The sequence below is a fragment of the Protopterus annectens genome, chromosome 6.part0 (assembly GCF_019279795.1).
Source record: "Protopterus annectens isolate FY-2018-M chromosome 6.part0, PAN1.0, whole genome shotgun sequence".
Taxonomy (NCBI): Eukaryota; Metazoa; Chordata; order Ceratodontiformes; family Protopteridae; genus Protopterus; species Protopterus annectens.
This window is the reverse complement of record NC_056737.1, coordinates 301194234-301207688: the sequence shown is the minus strand read 5'-3', so window position 1 is coordinate 301207688 and position 13455 is coordinate 301194234.

The following is a 13455-nucleotide window of genomic DNA, read 5'->3' as shown; positions in this document are numbered from 1 at the left end:
CATGTTAAAAGTTCCCCGTGTGTTTACACCCTACGGTGCGGCATTTGGGAAATCGTGCTGTGTGTTGTGTACATTCACACTTTATACTGTTGTGCTGTACACCCGGTGATGTTATTGGGTGTGTCTGTGCGGCCGTATCTGTGGATTATCTTCCGTGTTTTACCGTTGCAACTGCAACGCTGTTGCCTTTGGTGTTACATTACACTTGCCTGCATTAGCTTAACTTTGCATCTTACCTTACTGTTTCTGCACGTTGCACCTACTATTGCCCGGTGTGCATCCTGCAGGCACATGGCATATGATGCATTTTGTCTGCCGCCGCCGTAATGCTACCTCTGTACTTGGCTGTGCTATTTCGGTTCTTTGCTCTTTGCATTTCTGCTACATCCCCTACTGTCTTTGCATTCCTATGCCTCCCCTTTCCCGTTTTGCGGGAGTCTGCATGCAGAGTTGTCAGCTGCCGCCGTTTGCCCTTCCTGGATTGATTGGTGTTGATTGCTCATTACAACTCCAATTACACTGCTTCCACATTTCCTCATATTCTCCGCATTACCTTCCTGTATCTGTGGTTGTTGACGGGGCGGCCGTCACATGACTGGGTTGGGGAACGTAGTCATCCTCGTGCACATGCATCTGTGCGCGCATTATGTACTCTCAGCGCATCTATTTCCTCACACGCCGGTCCTGCTGCTGTGATGTGCATTGTACAGCCCATGTTTGCTGGCCTCCAATGTGCTTCCTCCTACAGTGGCACACCCCTCTGCGATTGACATGTATTCCGTGTAGGCCACTCCTCGGTGTATTACCGCTGCACCGTTTGCTCCAGCCTTACACCGGCGGAGGTTTTGCGATTCAGTATTATCTGCCTCATTTGCATGGCATTGACTGCTAATACATGGTTACGGCGCCGAACACTGCCGCCACTCCTTGGCAACCCTTGCGCTGGGGTTGAGGCTTTCCATACATACTATGGTGTGTGGTGGCTGTGCAGCTGATGTGTATTATACTGCTCTTTTAGGACATTGTCATATTATTTCATTGTTTTGCACCTTCTGTGCACATGTCCGGGGGTTCTGCTGTGGTTTCTGCGTACATACCATTTATGTCATTATTTACATTTTGTGCATGTTTTCTTTGGACATTCTCGGTGCCTTTCGCCATTGGCATGTTGCACCTGTATGATACCTGACGTTGACAGCCTTCCGTTAGCCTTGGTCATGTTTGGGTAAATGTAAACCATTTATTTTGGTTTACATTGCCGTGCCCTTATGCTACGCCTGCGCCACTTTGTGGATCGCTATTTGCCTTCATTTGCATGGTGCAACACCGCACACAGTGTGTTTAGCATACCTACGCCAGGGGGCGGCGCAGGTCCGGCGCACACCGGTAGTGCACATGGGATTGGTTCGTACCTGAATCGCTCGGTGGCCATATTTGGCATTATAACGCCAACGCTATGCGGGCGCCTGGCGCAAGGTTCATGAATCCCGGGGACTGTATTTTTTTTTAAAAAAGTGCAGATAAAGGTACTTAAATTCTCTTATACGTCCAGTTGAATATAACCAAGTTCTTAGCTGGCAAAGCTGAGGTTTTTAAGCAATAAAAATTTCACAATGCACCACTTAAAAAGGCAAGGACAGGAAATCAAAGAATGTGGCTACCCCCACACCTGTAATTACTAGCAAATAACACACTAGCTTCAGTTCAAGTTACTAAAGAGCAGAATAACTGCCACTTGAGTTAAATATTCCTTCAACACATTTTAAATCAAATTAAATACTGTATTTTTTTTTTTAAAAAGTGCAGATAAAGGTACTTAAATTCTCTTATACGTCCAGTTGAATATAACCAAGTTATTAGCTGGCCAAAGCTGAGGTTTCTAAGCAATAAAAATTTCACAATGCACCACTTAAAAAGGCAAGGACAGGAAATCAAAGAATGTGGCTACCCCCACACCTGTAATTACTAGCAAATAACACACTAGCTTCAGTTCAAGTTACTAAAGAGCAGAATAACTGCCACTTGAGTTAAATATTCCTTCAACACAGTTTAAATCAAATTAAATACTGTATTTTTTTTAAAAGTGCAGATAAAGGTACTTAAATTCTCTTATACGTCCAGTTGAATATAACCAAGTTCTTAGCTGGCCAAAGCTGAGGTTTTTAAGCAATAAAAATTTCACAATGCACCACTTAAAAGGCAAGGACAGGAAATCAAAGAATGTGGCTACCCCCACACCTGTAATTACTAGCAAATAACACACTAGCTTCAGTTCAAGTTACTAAAGAGCAGAATAACTGCCACTTGAGTTAAATATTCCTTCAACACAGTTTAAATCAAATTAAATACTGTATTTTTTTTTAAAAAAGTGCAGATAAAGGTACTTAAATTCTCTTATACGTCCAGTTGAATATAACCAAGTTCTTAGCTGGCCAAAGCTGAGGTTAATCTGGTAACTTAACATCGTATAATAAATCACTAGATAATAAATCATTCTTCAATGGTATATGTAATAAATTGATTTCCTCTAATAGGAAGTCCATCTGCTTTTCATTTGCTTTAATAAGAACTTTCATAACTTTAAAGCCACCCTCATCAAACACAGATACCAGTTCATTAATGAAAGAGGGGTCATTGTTAATACTGTCAGGAAATTTTCAAATTCTTGACCCCTTTGGAACCCTTTCTCTATTTAAAAAGTTTTTGACCTAGTTTTTGATTAACAAACTGACCAATCACTATGGAAATCAACTAGTATAAAAAGGGAATAATAAGAACGGCTAATGTTCTGACGAAGTCCCACTTGTTATTAGGGGTGAAAGCACTCAAAATTGTATATTAAATTTTTTTAGACATCTCTGAGTTTGTGATTTTATTTTTATTTCAGCACTAGTTCCTTGTCTATAAGTTTATTAGTGGCTGTGATCACAAGAGGTGAATACCTTAGTATTTGTCTGGTTCTTTGTCCTTGTTTACCGAGGTTGTTTCTTATTGTCTTAATGCAGTTGTGCCTTCTTTAGACAGTGGAACAGCTGCAAATTTCTCTTGAGGAAAGGCAAGTTAGACTAGCAGAAAAGAATGGTTATCAATCTCTGATTGCTTCCATTTTTTATCAAAAGAGTTGATGTTTACTGGAAGTGGAAAGGAAAGCCAATATATGACACAAGGAGTGGCTCTCTTTAAATGCTCTCCTCTGCTCTAATAAATCCTGGAAGAAGCCTTGCCCAGTCTTATCTTTTGGTTTAACAGAATAAATTCTTTTCTATCTCCATGCACTTGTAGGAAGGCTTCTTTGTCCATAAAAGATAGCAACTTAAGGATAATATGTCTCAGAGAGCCTTTCTTTTTAGGTGGTGTTTGAAAAGCTCTGTGCAGTACTTCTGGTGGGTGAAGACCTCTGTGCACTTCCCCAATCAAAAATACTATGTGAAAGTTTTAGGGCTACTTGTATAGTCTCTTCTAAATAGCCTCTAGGACTTTTTCTCTTCCAGTCCCTCAGGAAAAACCAATCTGAACTTGTTCCATTCACGTTGGTTATCCACTTAATCCAGTTTTATTTTGAGCAAATTAATAATAGTAGTCTGCTGCTCGATAATTAGTTCTACCCCTTATAACATTGCTACCTCTCCAGAAGATGCAGATTGCAAAAATGTCCCCCTAGCCATTGCATTCTGGATGCCCACTGCCTTCTTCACAGCAATAGACTTGAGTCTAGCCTTTCTTTCAGGGTTCTTCAAACAGCTGTGTGGTTTCTCTGAGTCTCCTCCATAATGCTGGATACTCTCAGAAATTAGAGCAATTCTGATAACCATCTTAGGGGAACAGGATCACATAGTTTCCTCACTTTTTTATTGGGGGTTTGCTACAGAGGAGATTGAAATAGCATCCCAGAGTCAAGACCTAACTCAAGGTGTGCTGCCATGAAGCTCCCTGAACCCCCTGCTTTCCTGAAGAAGATGAGTTATGTAACCATGATCTCCCCTTGACAAAGCCAAACTGGCATGGGTTGTTGTTGTGTCTTTCGGCTTTTTCCTGGTAAGGGGTCGCCACAGCGGAACTCCGGTCCACTAATGATTGGCAGTTAATTTTTACGTGCTGAGTTGCCAGCCCTGATGCACAACCTTCAACGAAGGTACAGTCATTCACACATGTCTCCACGCAGAAGACGCTCTAGCTGAGAATCGAACCGGACAGCGTCTTACTGTGAGGCGACAACGCTACCGCAGCAGCACCACCACCACGGTCCTAAACTGGCATGGGTATATGGCCTAATAAGGTTCTCCATATCTTTCTCAGTCAGGACAGTTATGATGCATTTCATGTCTTTGCAAATCAGACAAGTTTGGTTAATAGTCTACAGTTTCTGGTATCCTTAGTGGGCAGCCCTTATGTAGGTGTGAGTTCAGCACACTGATGGGTGTTGTCTCTTAGTTTTGTAGTAAAGAGGAACTTATGATTACCCTTTGCTTCAGAGGAGATGCTAAATTTATGCTTTTCCACTATTAGCCCTTTGAGTAGATTTTATCTTCTTTCTGCTATTTCTGATGTCATTTTTGAAGTGAGGAATTTTGGTGCTACCATATAATTTAAGAGGGTGTATTCTTTCATTTGTTATACAGTTGGTATATACTAATGAGCCACCAAGGTGGTTTATTCTTAAACTTCCCATTATATCTGTTTCGACTAAGAGCAGTCAAGCTATATTCACTTATCCATGTGGGAAGAGAACTTAATGGTATAGGTGACACTCATCTGGGACTAGTGCTGCTGCGAGTGAAATGTGATAATTCGTCATAACGTTTAATAAGATTTTTTTCTGTTTGAAGTCCTTGAATTCAAGTGTTGGGTGCAGGGTTTTTCGATGGAAAAGTTTACAAGTTTGTGGTCAACTTAACCAGAGATGAAATAATTAGAGAAGTATTGCATGTGATGGTTATGTTAATTAAAACCAGGTGTAGAATATTTTGACTTCTGTTTGGCACACTGGCTATCTGTTCCTGGGAGTTTATGTTTATTAGGTCTAATAATATCTGTGCATAGTTAGCTTTTAAGGTATGTGTGTTCCAGTTAATTGAAGGTTAGCTAAGACGATCTGTTACAATAACTTTTTTTAATAATTGGCACTATCCTTAAGTACTTCAGCTGTATATCATGGTGATGTTCATAGGTTGGTAGTAGGCTATCAGCCCTAGGGCCTATACAAGCCTAGCCATAACAATTCCCTGGATGTTTCTTCCAAGAATATTTACTTCCCTGGTCCCCTGTCTAGCAGGGCAACTGACGTGATCCCCGGGATGAATTTCCTATCTCCCATACAAACATCAAGGTTCCTTTTGAAGAGGGCCAGAGAGACGCTCTGCTTGACATGTATGGACAGTCTATTCCACAGTCTGGGGAGTCTCTGGGTCATGAACCTATCCCTCCAACATGTTCTGTTTATTGTTGTGACAAGGTTTAGATCCCTGGCTCTAAGGAATTGGGATTTCTTTAAGTGTAGCATGTCCAACAGCTCTGAGTTTGACATGGCCTTGTATGTTAAGCAGAGATCACCTCCGAGTAGACGATATGTGAACGTTCATACTTGCATATATTTACTGACATGCTGTAAAGTTCCTTATTTCTGAAATACAAGTTTGAGATATAGTTGTTTTTAATTTTATCTAACTTTGACGTTAAGTTTACACTAATATGTTGGTTAGTGGCTAGATGAATGTTAAATTATTTAGTTACTATAGTTACTGCATTTAAAGGTGTTTGTTATGGTATTATTATAGCTTTTCTTGCAATTTTGTATAGTTTTTCAGATCTTCATGCAAGGATGTTGATTATTTCCTGAAATCTGCAAGACTGAACGTTTTGACTTGACATAACTTCATGTAAATTGCTTTATTTTACACATTTTTGCACAGACCCTTAGCCTGCTTCCATGTATTCCACATGACGCTGCCAAGTATAATATGGTGCTTCAGTTTTGGTATGAACCAGCTCTGCATGTTTAAATGTTGTAGCATATGCCTGTGTCTGTAAATATGTATATGTTTTAGCATATTCTTGTATCTGTAAATATGTTCTGCTCATTCCTTATGTGATCCTATTCACCCCAGCTGTGCCGGCAAATGGTCCATTGAGATCAGTGCATTACCACACTAAACAATAATAAATAAATAAATGTGAGGTTTGTGGTAAAGGAGAAGAAATGTTTATTTATAGATCATATTATTACATTCTTGATGCATGTAGGGCAACACCTGGGTCAGGAGAGTTAATACCAAGTACTAGACGACAGTGACCAGCTCCATATAAAGTTATATTTTGCTTTTAGGCTGTCAGATTTGCTGGGAATCATTGAATGATGTAATTTTATTCATATGCATGATCAGAAATTCTGATATTTCCTAGCTGAAAGGAGAAAGCTGTTAAAGGAAAACTTAACACCTACCTGTCTATTAGCTCATGCTGGTCAGCAGCAGTGACATCAAGATGGTATGCCAGAGGTTTTGGGTTCAAGTCCCAAATGAGAGCTAATATTTTCCATTCACTTTTATGATTCTAGTAGTGCATAAGCAGAGATTCTCTGTGCTCATGTATTTCTTCAACATCATCTTCATCACCATGATGTAAGTTTCCTAGCTGAAAGGAAAAAAAAAATCTTAAAATGTCTCCTTTCTTCTTGTATGCTGGCAATAGAATGCTTAGTTGTCAGTCATATGGGATGTATCCTTTCCTCTTCATTATGCTGTGACTATATTCTGGGGCTCTGTCTTCCCTAACTCACCCACCATCTTGATCATATCACGCGTAACCTTATCCGATCCTACTGCTTTCCCAAACTTCATTTCCTGTAGTGTTGCTCTTACGTTTGTAGGGTGGGCTCCTCCTCTTCTCTCACTGTAGGCTGTATCTGGGCTACTACAGCTTTTATCAGGTTTTCTTCATTCAGAACCTGCTGGAAATACACTTCCATTTGCCTTTGATGTCCTGTGGACTATGGGGTAGGTTGTTGCTGGCATCCCTTCTGACGGATGTCTTATTGACTCCCCTCCTTGTCTTTCTCTCTTTACTCTGCAACCTGATATAGCTTCCTTGTGCTACCTGCTGAGTTACATTCCAGAAGCTTCTAGAGTTCTTCTGATGATAGCTATATGTGTTTGTGTGTGTGTGTGTGTGTGTGTGTGTGTGTGTGTGTGTGTGTGTGTGTGTGTGTGTGTGTGTGTGTGTGTGTGTGTGTGTGTGTGTGTGTGTGTGTGTGTGTGTGCATGCGCGCGTGCGTGTGTGTGCATAGAAGTATATATGGAGATTATACAGTACAGGTTATAGTTTTATATTTGTCAGAAAGCTAAAACATACATCTATATCTTCAACAAATAAATATTTCTGGTGTTTTTGATTTAATTTTCCCTGCTCGACATTCTGACTGGTGTAGGTGTTTGTGTTATATACAAATGAAATATGCATTCATTAATCATTTTTCTAGTCACATCATTTGGCTATCATTCATCTACAGTCTGTGTATTTCATTTTCCTTCAGATCATATACCCAAGACCATTTATTAACAATTGTAGTATAACTATGTGTTTATCAGTATAAAATTGCTATTGAAGTGTATGGTGTCTTCTATTTAAATGTTTTATTTTCCTTGTATGCTTTTCAGAAGTTTTCCTCTCAGGTCTCCGATTAAAACAAACACTGCTCATAGGGGTTAACCCAGTTAACAAAGCAAACATAGACAGATGATTATCTATCTATCTATCTATCTATGGTCTATGTATCTATGTATCTGTATAATATTTACCATATTTTGTTTAGTGGGTATGGACAAAATGGTCTGGAAAAATCAACTTACCTACCTGAGTGAATGATAAATAAATAAATGTAAATTAAGATAAATAATAATCAAATCTAGGGATTAGGATGAAGTTGAAAAGAACTTTATACCCCTAATACTCTTTATTATATATACATCCTATCACTTCAGGTGGCATAAGAGGAAAAGAAAAATTAACTGTACAAACCCAGGAAGGATAATAAATATAAAGTGGCACAACCCACTTACTGGAAGACATGACTGACATCACTCTGTTTTAAATAACAGTATTAAAACTAAGCAACCTAGGGCATCGTACTATTTCCGTGTATGTTGACAAATTATGCTGACAAATACTCCATAATATAGATAACATATATACAAACAAGTTAAGGTGGAGCCTGGTTAAATCAGGAATGGTAGACTTTGAACTTTAACACCAGAATGTGAAACTGAAGTTTCAAGGAAGGTTGCAGGGCTGGTAACCAATGACATTGTAAAAAGAATAGAACACTAAAGCCAGCAACGAAAACTTCAGGGTACTAAAGAAACAGGTAGATCAAATGGATAACCGAAGGCCCTTCATCCTGAAGTTCCATGAACTGCTTTCAACCACACAGAAGGTGTTGCTGGGTATTTTCTGCTTCCCTTTGCTACCGGTCTACCTCTGCATGGTCTGTAAGTATTTTATAATAATTCTGAATTGGATGTGACAGCAAACTGAGGTAACTGTACAATATGTTAGTGTTACACAACTACATCACAGCACAACATAACACATCAAGGCATAGAAAAATATAAACAAAGAATGAATCCAGACTCAGACCTTGTGGATCTGGTAGTCTACATCTGAGGGCACTCTTTAAATTGTTTTGACTTATCCAACTTTTTAACTTTTTATCTAGTGAATAATAAAGAAATTGCAGCAGCAGAATCATATAATATGGTGTGATGTGGTGTTAGACAATCCTGTGTGAAGCAATACAGTATAATACAGATCAAAATAATAATGTAGACTTTGGCATAGTATAGTATTGTATAGCACAGTGCAGTATAGTATCGCATAATATAGTATAGTATAGTATTGTATAGTACAGTATAGTACTGTATATTATTCATAGGTTCATAGATGTTTACTAGGCTAATGACCACAAGGGCCTTTTTAAGCCTAACCATGCATCTCAAATCGCTGACAAGTTTTGATATCCTTGATAAGTGTAAGCAGGGGCCTGGGAGATGAACCATTTACAGGTTACCTGTGTCCATTAGAGACATAGGTGCAAAACCAGGGATCTCCCATCCAGTTGTTCAAGTTATGCTTGAATTGGTTTAGCGAGGAACTCTGCTTCACATGGATGGGGAGCCTGTTCGATAGATGCGGTAGTCTCTGGGATACATATATATATATATATATATATATATATATATATATATATATATATATATCTCCAGCAGGTCCTATTTATATCACAGGCAAGGTTTAAGTTTTTAGAACAGGTAATTCTGCTGCTGTTTATTTTGTGGATATGCAGGGGGTCCAACAGAATGGGGTCTGACAATGCCCTGTTTGCCAGGCATAGATCTCTCCTCAAAAGCCTGTAGGAGATCTATGCCTGGCAAACATGTCAGAGATAGAATACAGGGATTAAGACCTTGATGCGGTCTTCAAAGGACATTTTACTTATGCCCTGTATTCTTTTAGTGAAGAGCCATTGTGGACATTCCAACTGTTGGATATGCCTGGTTAGGTACATATCAAAGGGAACATTGTACTTGGTGATAGGTCTGATGAATGCCGAATACAGTAGAACAATGACTTCCTTGGACTTAGATACCATACCTTTGTTTATAAGTTGCGCAACACAGAATGCTTTCCTCACCACTGTAGACACATAGGTTCATAGGTTCATAGGTAAGTACTAGGCTATCTGCCCAAGGGCATTTATAAGCCTAGCCAGAGTGTATCGGCTTTCGCTGCCCCATTGATTAATTAACTGATCCTCTGTCAAGCAAAGCCAATGAAGTGATCCAAGGGGTGTATTTTCTGTTACCTATCCACTCGTCAAGGTTTCTCTTGAAGAGTGTTAGTGAGGGGCTCTGCCTAATGTAATTTGGAATTTTGTTCCAAAGCATGGGCAGTCTCTGTTACAGGAATATATCCCTCCAGCATGTTCTATTTATTGTTGTGGTGAAGCTTAGCTCACTAGAGCACGTGGCTCGCAGTGACTTGGATTTCTTTAGGTGGAGCATGTCCATCAATTCTGAGTTGGACATGGCTTTGTAAGTCAGGCAGAGATCATCTCTTTTTTCAGTCAGGCTGCATAGGACATATGTTTGAGGCCAGTAATCCTCTTGGTGAGGTACTTTTGTGGTCTCTCCAGCTGTTGGAAGTGTCTTGTGAGGTACATCCCAAATGGGGCATTGTACTCTATGATGGGTCTGATGAGTGACGAGTAGAGGGGCACTATAACCTCTTTATTTATAGATGCAAACCCTTTAGTAATTAGATGGGCCACATAGAAGGATTTCCTAACTACTTTGGCAATATGATTGTCAAAGGAGAGATTACTATCTACCTGGGTCCCCCGATCTTTTATTACCTCTTCTGTATTAAGGGGGCTGCCACCTATGTGGTAATTCGTGGGTGTTTTGTTTTTCCCAAACGGGATGACTATGCATTTTTTGGCATTTAGCTTGAGGCCATGACTTTGACACCAGGTGTCCGTCTCATTAAGACCCTTTTGGAGGATGTCCGTGTCAGCCGGAGAGTCAGTTATGGCTCCCAGATTGCAGTCATCGGTGAACCTGGTTAGCCATAGTCCTCCTGTGTTTGCCTGTACTTCTGAGAAGTATATGCCGAACAGTAGGAGTCCCAGGACCGAGCCTTGTGGGACACCATGTGTGACTGGTTTAAAGTTGGACCTGGAGCCTGCTATTCTTACCGTGTGAGTTCTGTTTGTAAGCCAGTTGGTAACCCATCTCGTGACATAGGGGTTTATGTTCAGGCTGATGAGTTTTTCTGTAATACCCGAGTGGGAAATGGTGTCGAAAGCCTTGGTGAGGTCAAAATAGGCTGTGTGAACAACTTTTGTCTCGTCTATGGCCTTGGGGGATGTCTTGAAGAAGTCAACCAGGTTTAGTAGGCATGATCTGTCCTTAACAAAGCCGAACTGGGTCGGGTCAAGTGTTTGGAGGTTCCCAATGTCTTTGTTAATGAATTCCATGATAATGTGCTCCATAGCCTTGCAGACCAGGCTAGTCAGGCTTATGGGGTGATAGTTACCAGGGTCAGTTGTGACCCCTCCTTTGTAGAGTGGAATAACCATTGCTGTGTACCATTCTATGGGCACATAGCCTGTGGCGAGGATAAGGCTGAACAGCCTATTTAGATGGGGAGTTAGTTTGTTCTGTAGTTTGTGCAAGATGCAGCCTGGGACACCATCTGGCCCCATTGACTCTGTGTTTTTGGCTTTTAAAAGGGCTATTTTCACCAGTGCATCTGTGATTTCCGGGACACTACACTTTTCCGGTATTGTTGTGGGCCCTTTTGGGGGTGAGAGAGGGTGAAGTTTGCACTGAATCTATCTGCCAGGATGTTGGCAATATTAGTAGATTCAGTATATTTTGTGCTATTTTGCACTAGTTCGTTGCATATCTACGAGTTGCCACTTAGATTCTTAACATAGCTAAAGAAGGCTTTGTGGTTATCTTTTGAATCCTTGGCTATTTTTCTTTCAAAATTAGCTTTGGATGATTTTATGAGGGACCTTAGTTTCTTACTGATACTGATCAGGGATGTCTTTCCTTCTTGGGATTTTTTTTTTTTTTCTGAACTAGTTTCCTCCTTCTATTGTATAGCCTGTTTATGGCAGAGGTCCACCAGACTGGTTTCCTTCTCTTAGAGGAGTGAGTCTTGGTTTTGCTAGGGATGGCAAGATCCATGCATCCTTGTAGGTGCTCATAGAGTGCATTTGTAAAGGTTTCTACATCTTGGGCACATGATGGTCAAAGGCTAGATTACTATCTATGTATGTCCCTAAATCCCTGACTACTGGATCAGCTCTTAGGGGTGTGTTGTCAATATGATAGTTACCAGGGATGGATGACTTCCCAAAGGATACTATTATGCATTTCTTGGCATTTAGTTTTAGTCCATGGATCTGGCATCAGTTGTTTGTCTGTATCAGCCTGTCCTGGAAAACTTTTGTGTCAGTGTAATATTCAATGAGAGCTTCTAATTTGCTATCATCTGCAAATCTGGTATAGTATAGTATAGTATAGTATAGTATAGTATAGTATAGTATAGTATAGTATATCATAGTATACCACAGTGTTGTATAGTATAGTATAGTATAGTATAGTAGTATATAGTACAAGTATAGTAGTATATAGTATAGTATTACATATTATAGTATAGTATAGAATAGCATAGTATAGTATTGTATAGTATAGTATTGCATAGTACAGTATAGTATTATAGTATAGTATAGAATAGTATAGTATAGCATTGTATAGTACAGTAAAGTATTGTATATTATAGTGTAGTACAGCATGGTTGATTTACCTTGACTTTGCATGAGCACACTGTATTGTACACTACAATCCTATGACAATTAGATCACATACACACAGTCAAGGGTGTGCCCAGAAATTTATATTTTGAGCTTAACCCTCATGCTGCTAAACCCTCCACCTACCTATCCTTTAAAAAAAGTATTAAACCCTCAAAATGCTGCCCCTATACACTTTGAAAAGTGGCACACTATTTTCAACTGTTGTGACTTACAACCTTGAATTGGGTACTTTTAAAGGTGGATTGCTATTATAGAAACATGTTTGGTATAGCTTTATGAAATACACAGTAGTTTAGACAGTGCTAAACATTTAGTGCTGTTTGAACCACAAGATTTGTGATATATATTTACTGCACTTGTTTTTTGTCATTTTTAACTTATCTGCATTTAAACTGCATTTGCCTTAATATTGCTACACACTCAAGTGTGCTGGCTTGTACTGCATTTAAAGTGTTTTTGCTACTGTTTTAATTGCTTTTCTGCACCCCCCCCCAAAAAAAAAATGTTCTAGGCTGGTTTTCTGCCTTTCCTGTAACTAGTCTAGTCCACATGCAGATTTGCTGTATTCAGGACTGTTTTGTAAGTTTCTGAGCCCCCCAAACATTTTTGTGTTGGAGGGAAGCCTTCTAGCTTATCAGCTGGAGTGGTAAGCGCTAGGTAGCCTATCTACCACAAGAGGAGTCGTTTCTGGCCCAGAAGTTATAGTTTATTGGCCTTTTGGGTAGTTTTTCTGTCTCTTTCAACATTCTGTTTTAAAAGCCCGTGTTTATGTGGGTTTGCGCTTGTTTAAGCTCCGCGGATCTAGTTTTGGCATCCTGCAGAGTACAAGAGCAACAGGAAGGCGAAAGAGATCAAGTGGCTCCATTTTAATTTTTTCATAATTTACTGCTCTCTGCACTTGTTTTTTGTCGATTGTAATTTATCTGTATTTATTTAAACTGTATTTGCCTTAGTATTGTTACACACTGTGCTAGCTTGTACTGCATTTAAAGTGTTTCTGCTACTGTTCTAACTGCTTTTCTGCTACAAAAACAACAAAAAAAGTTCTAAGCTTGTTACCCACCTTTCCTGTAACT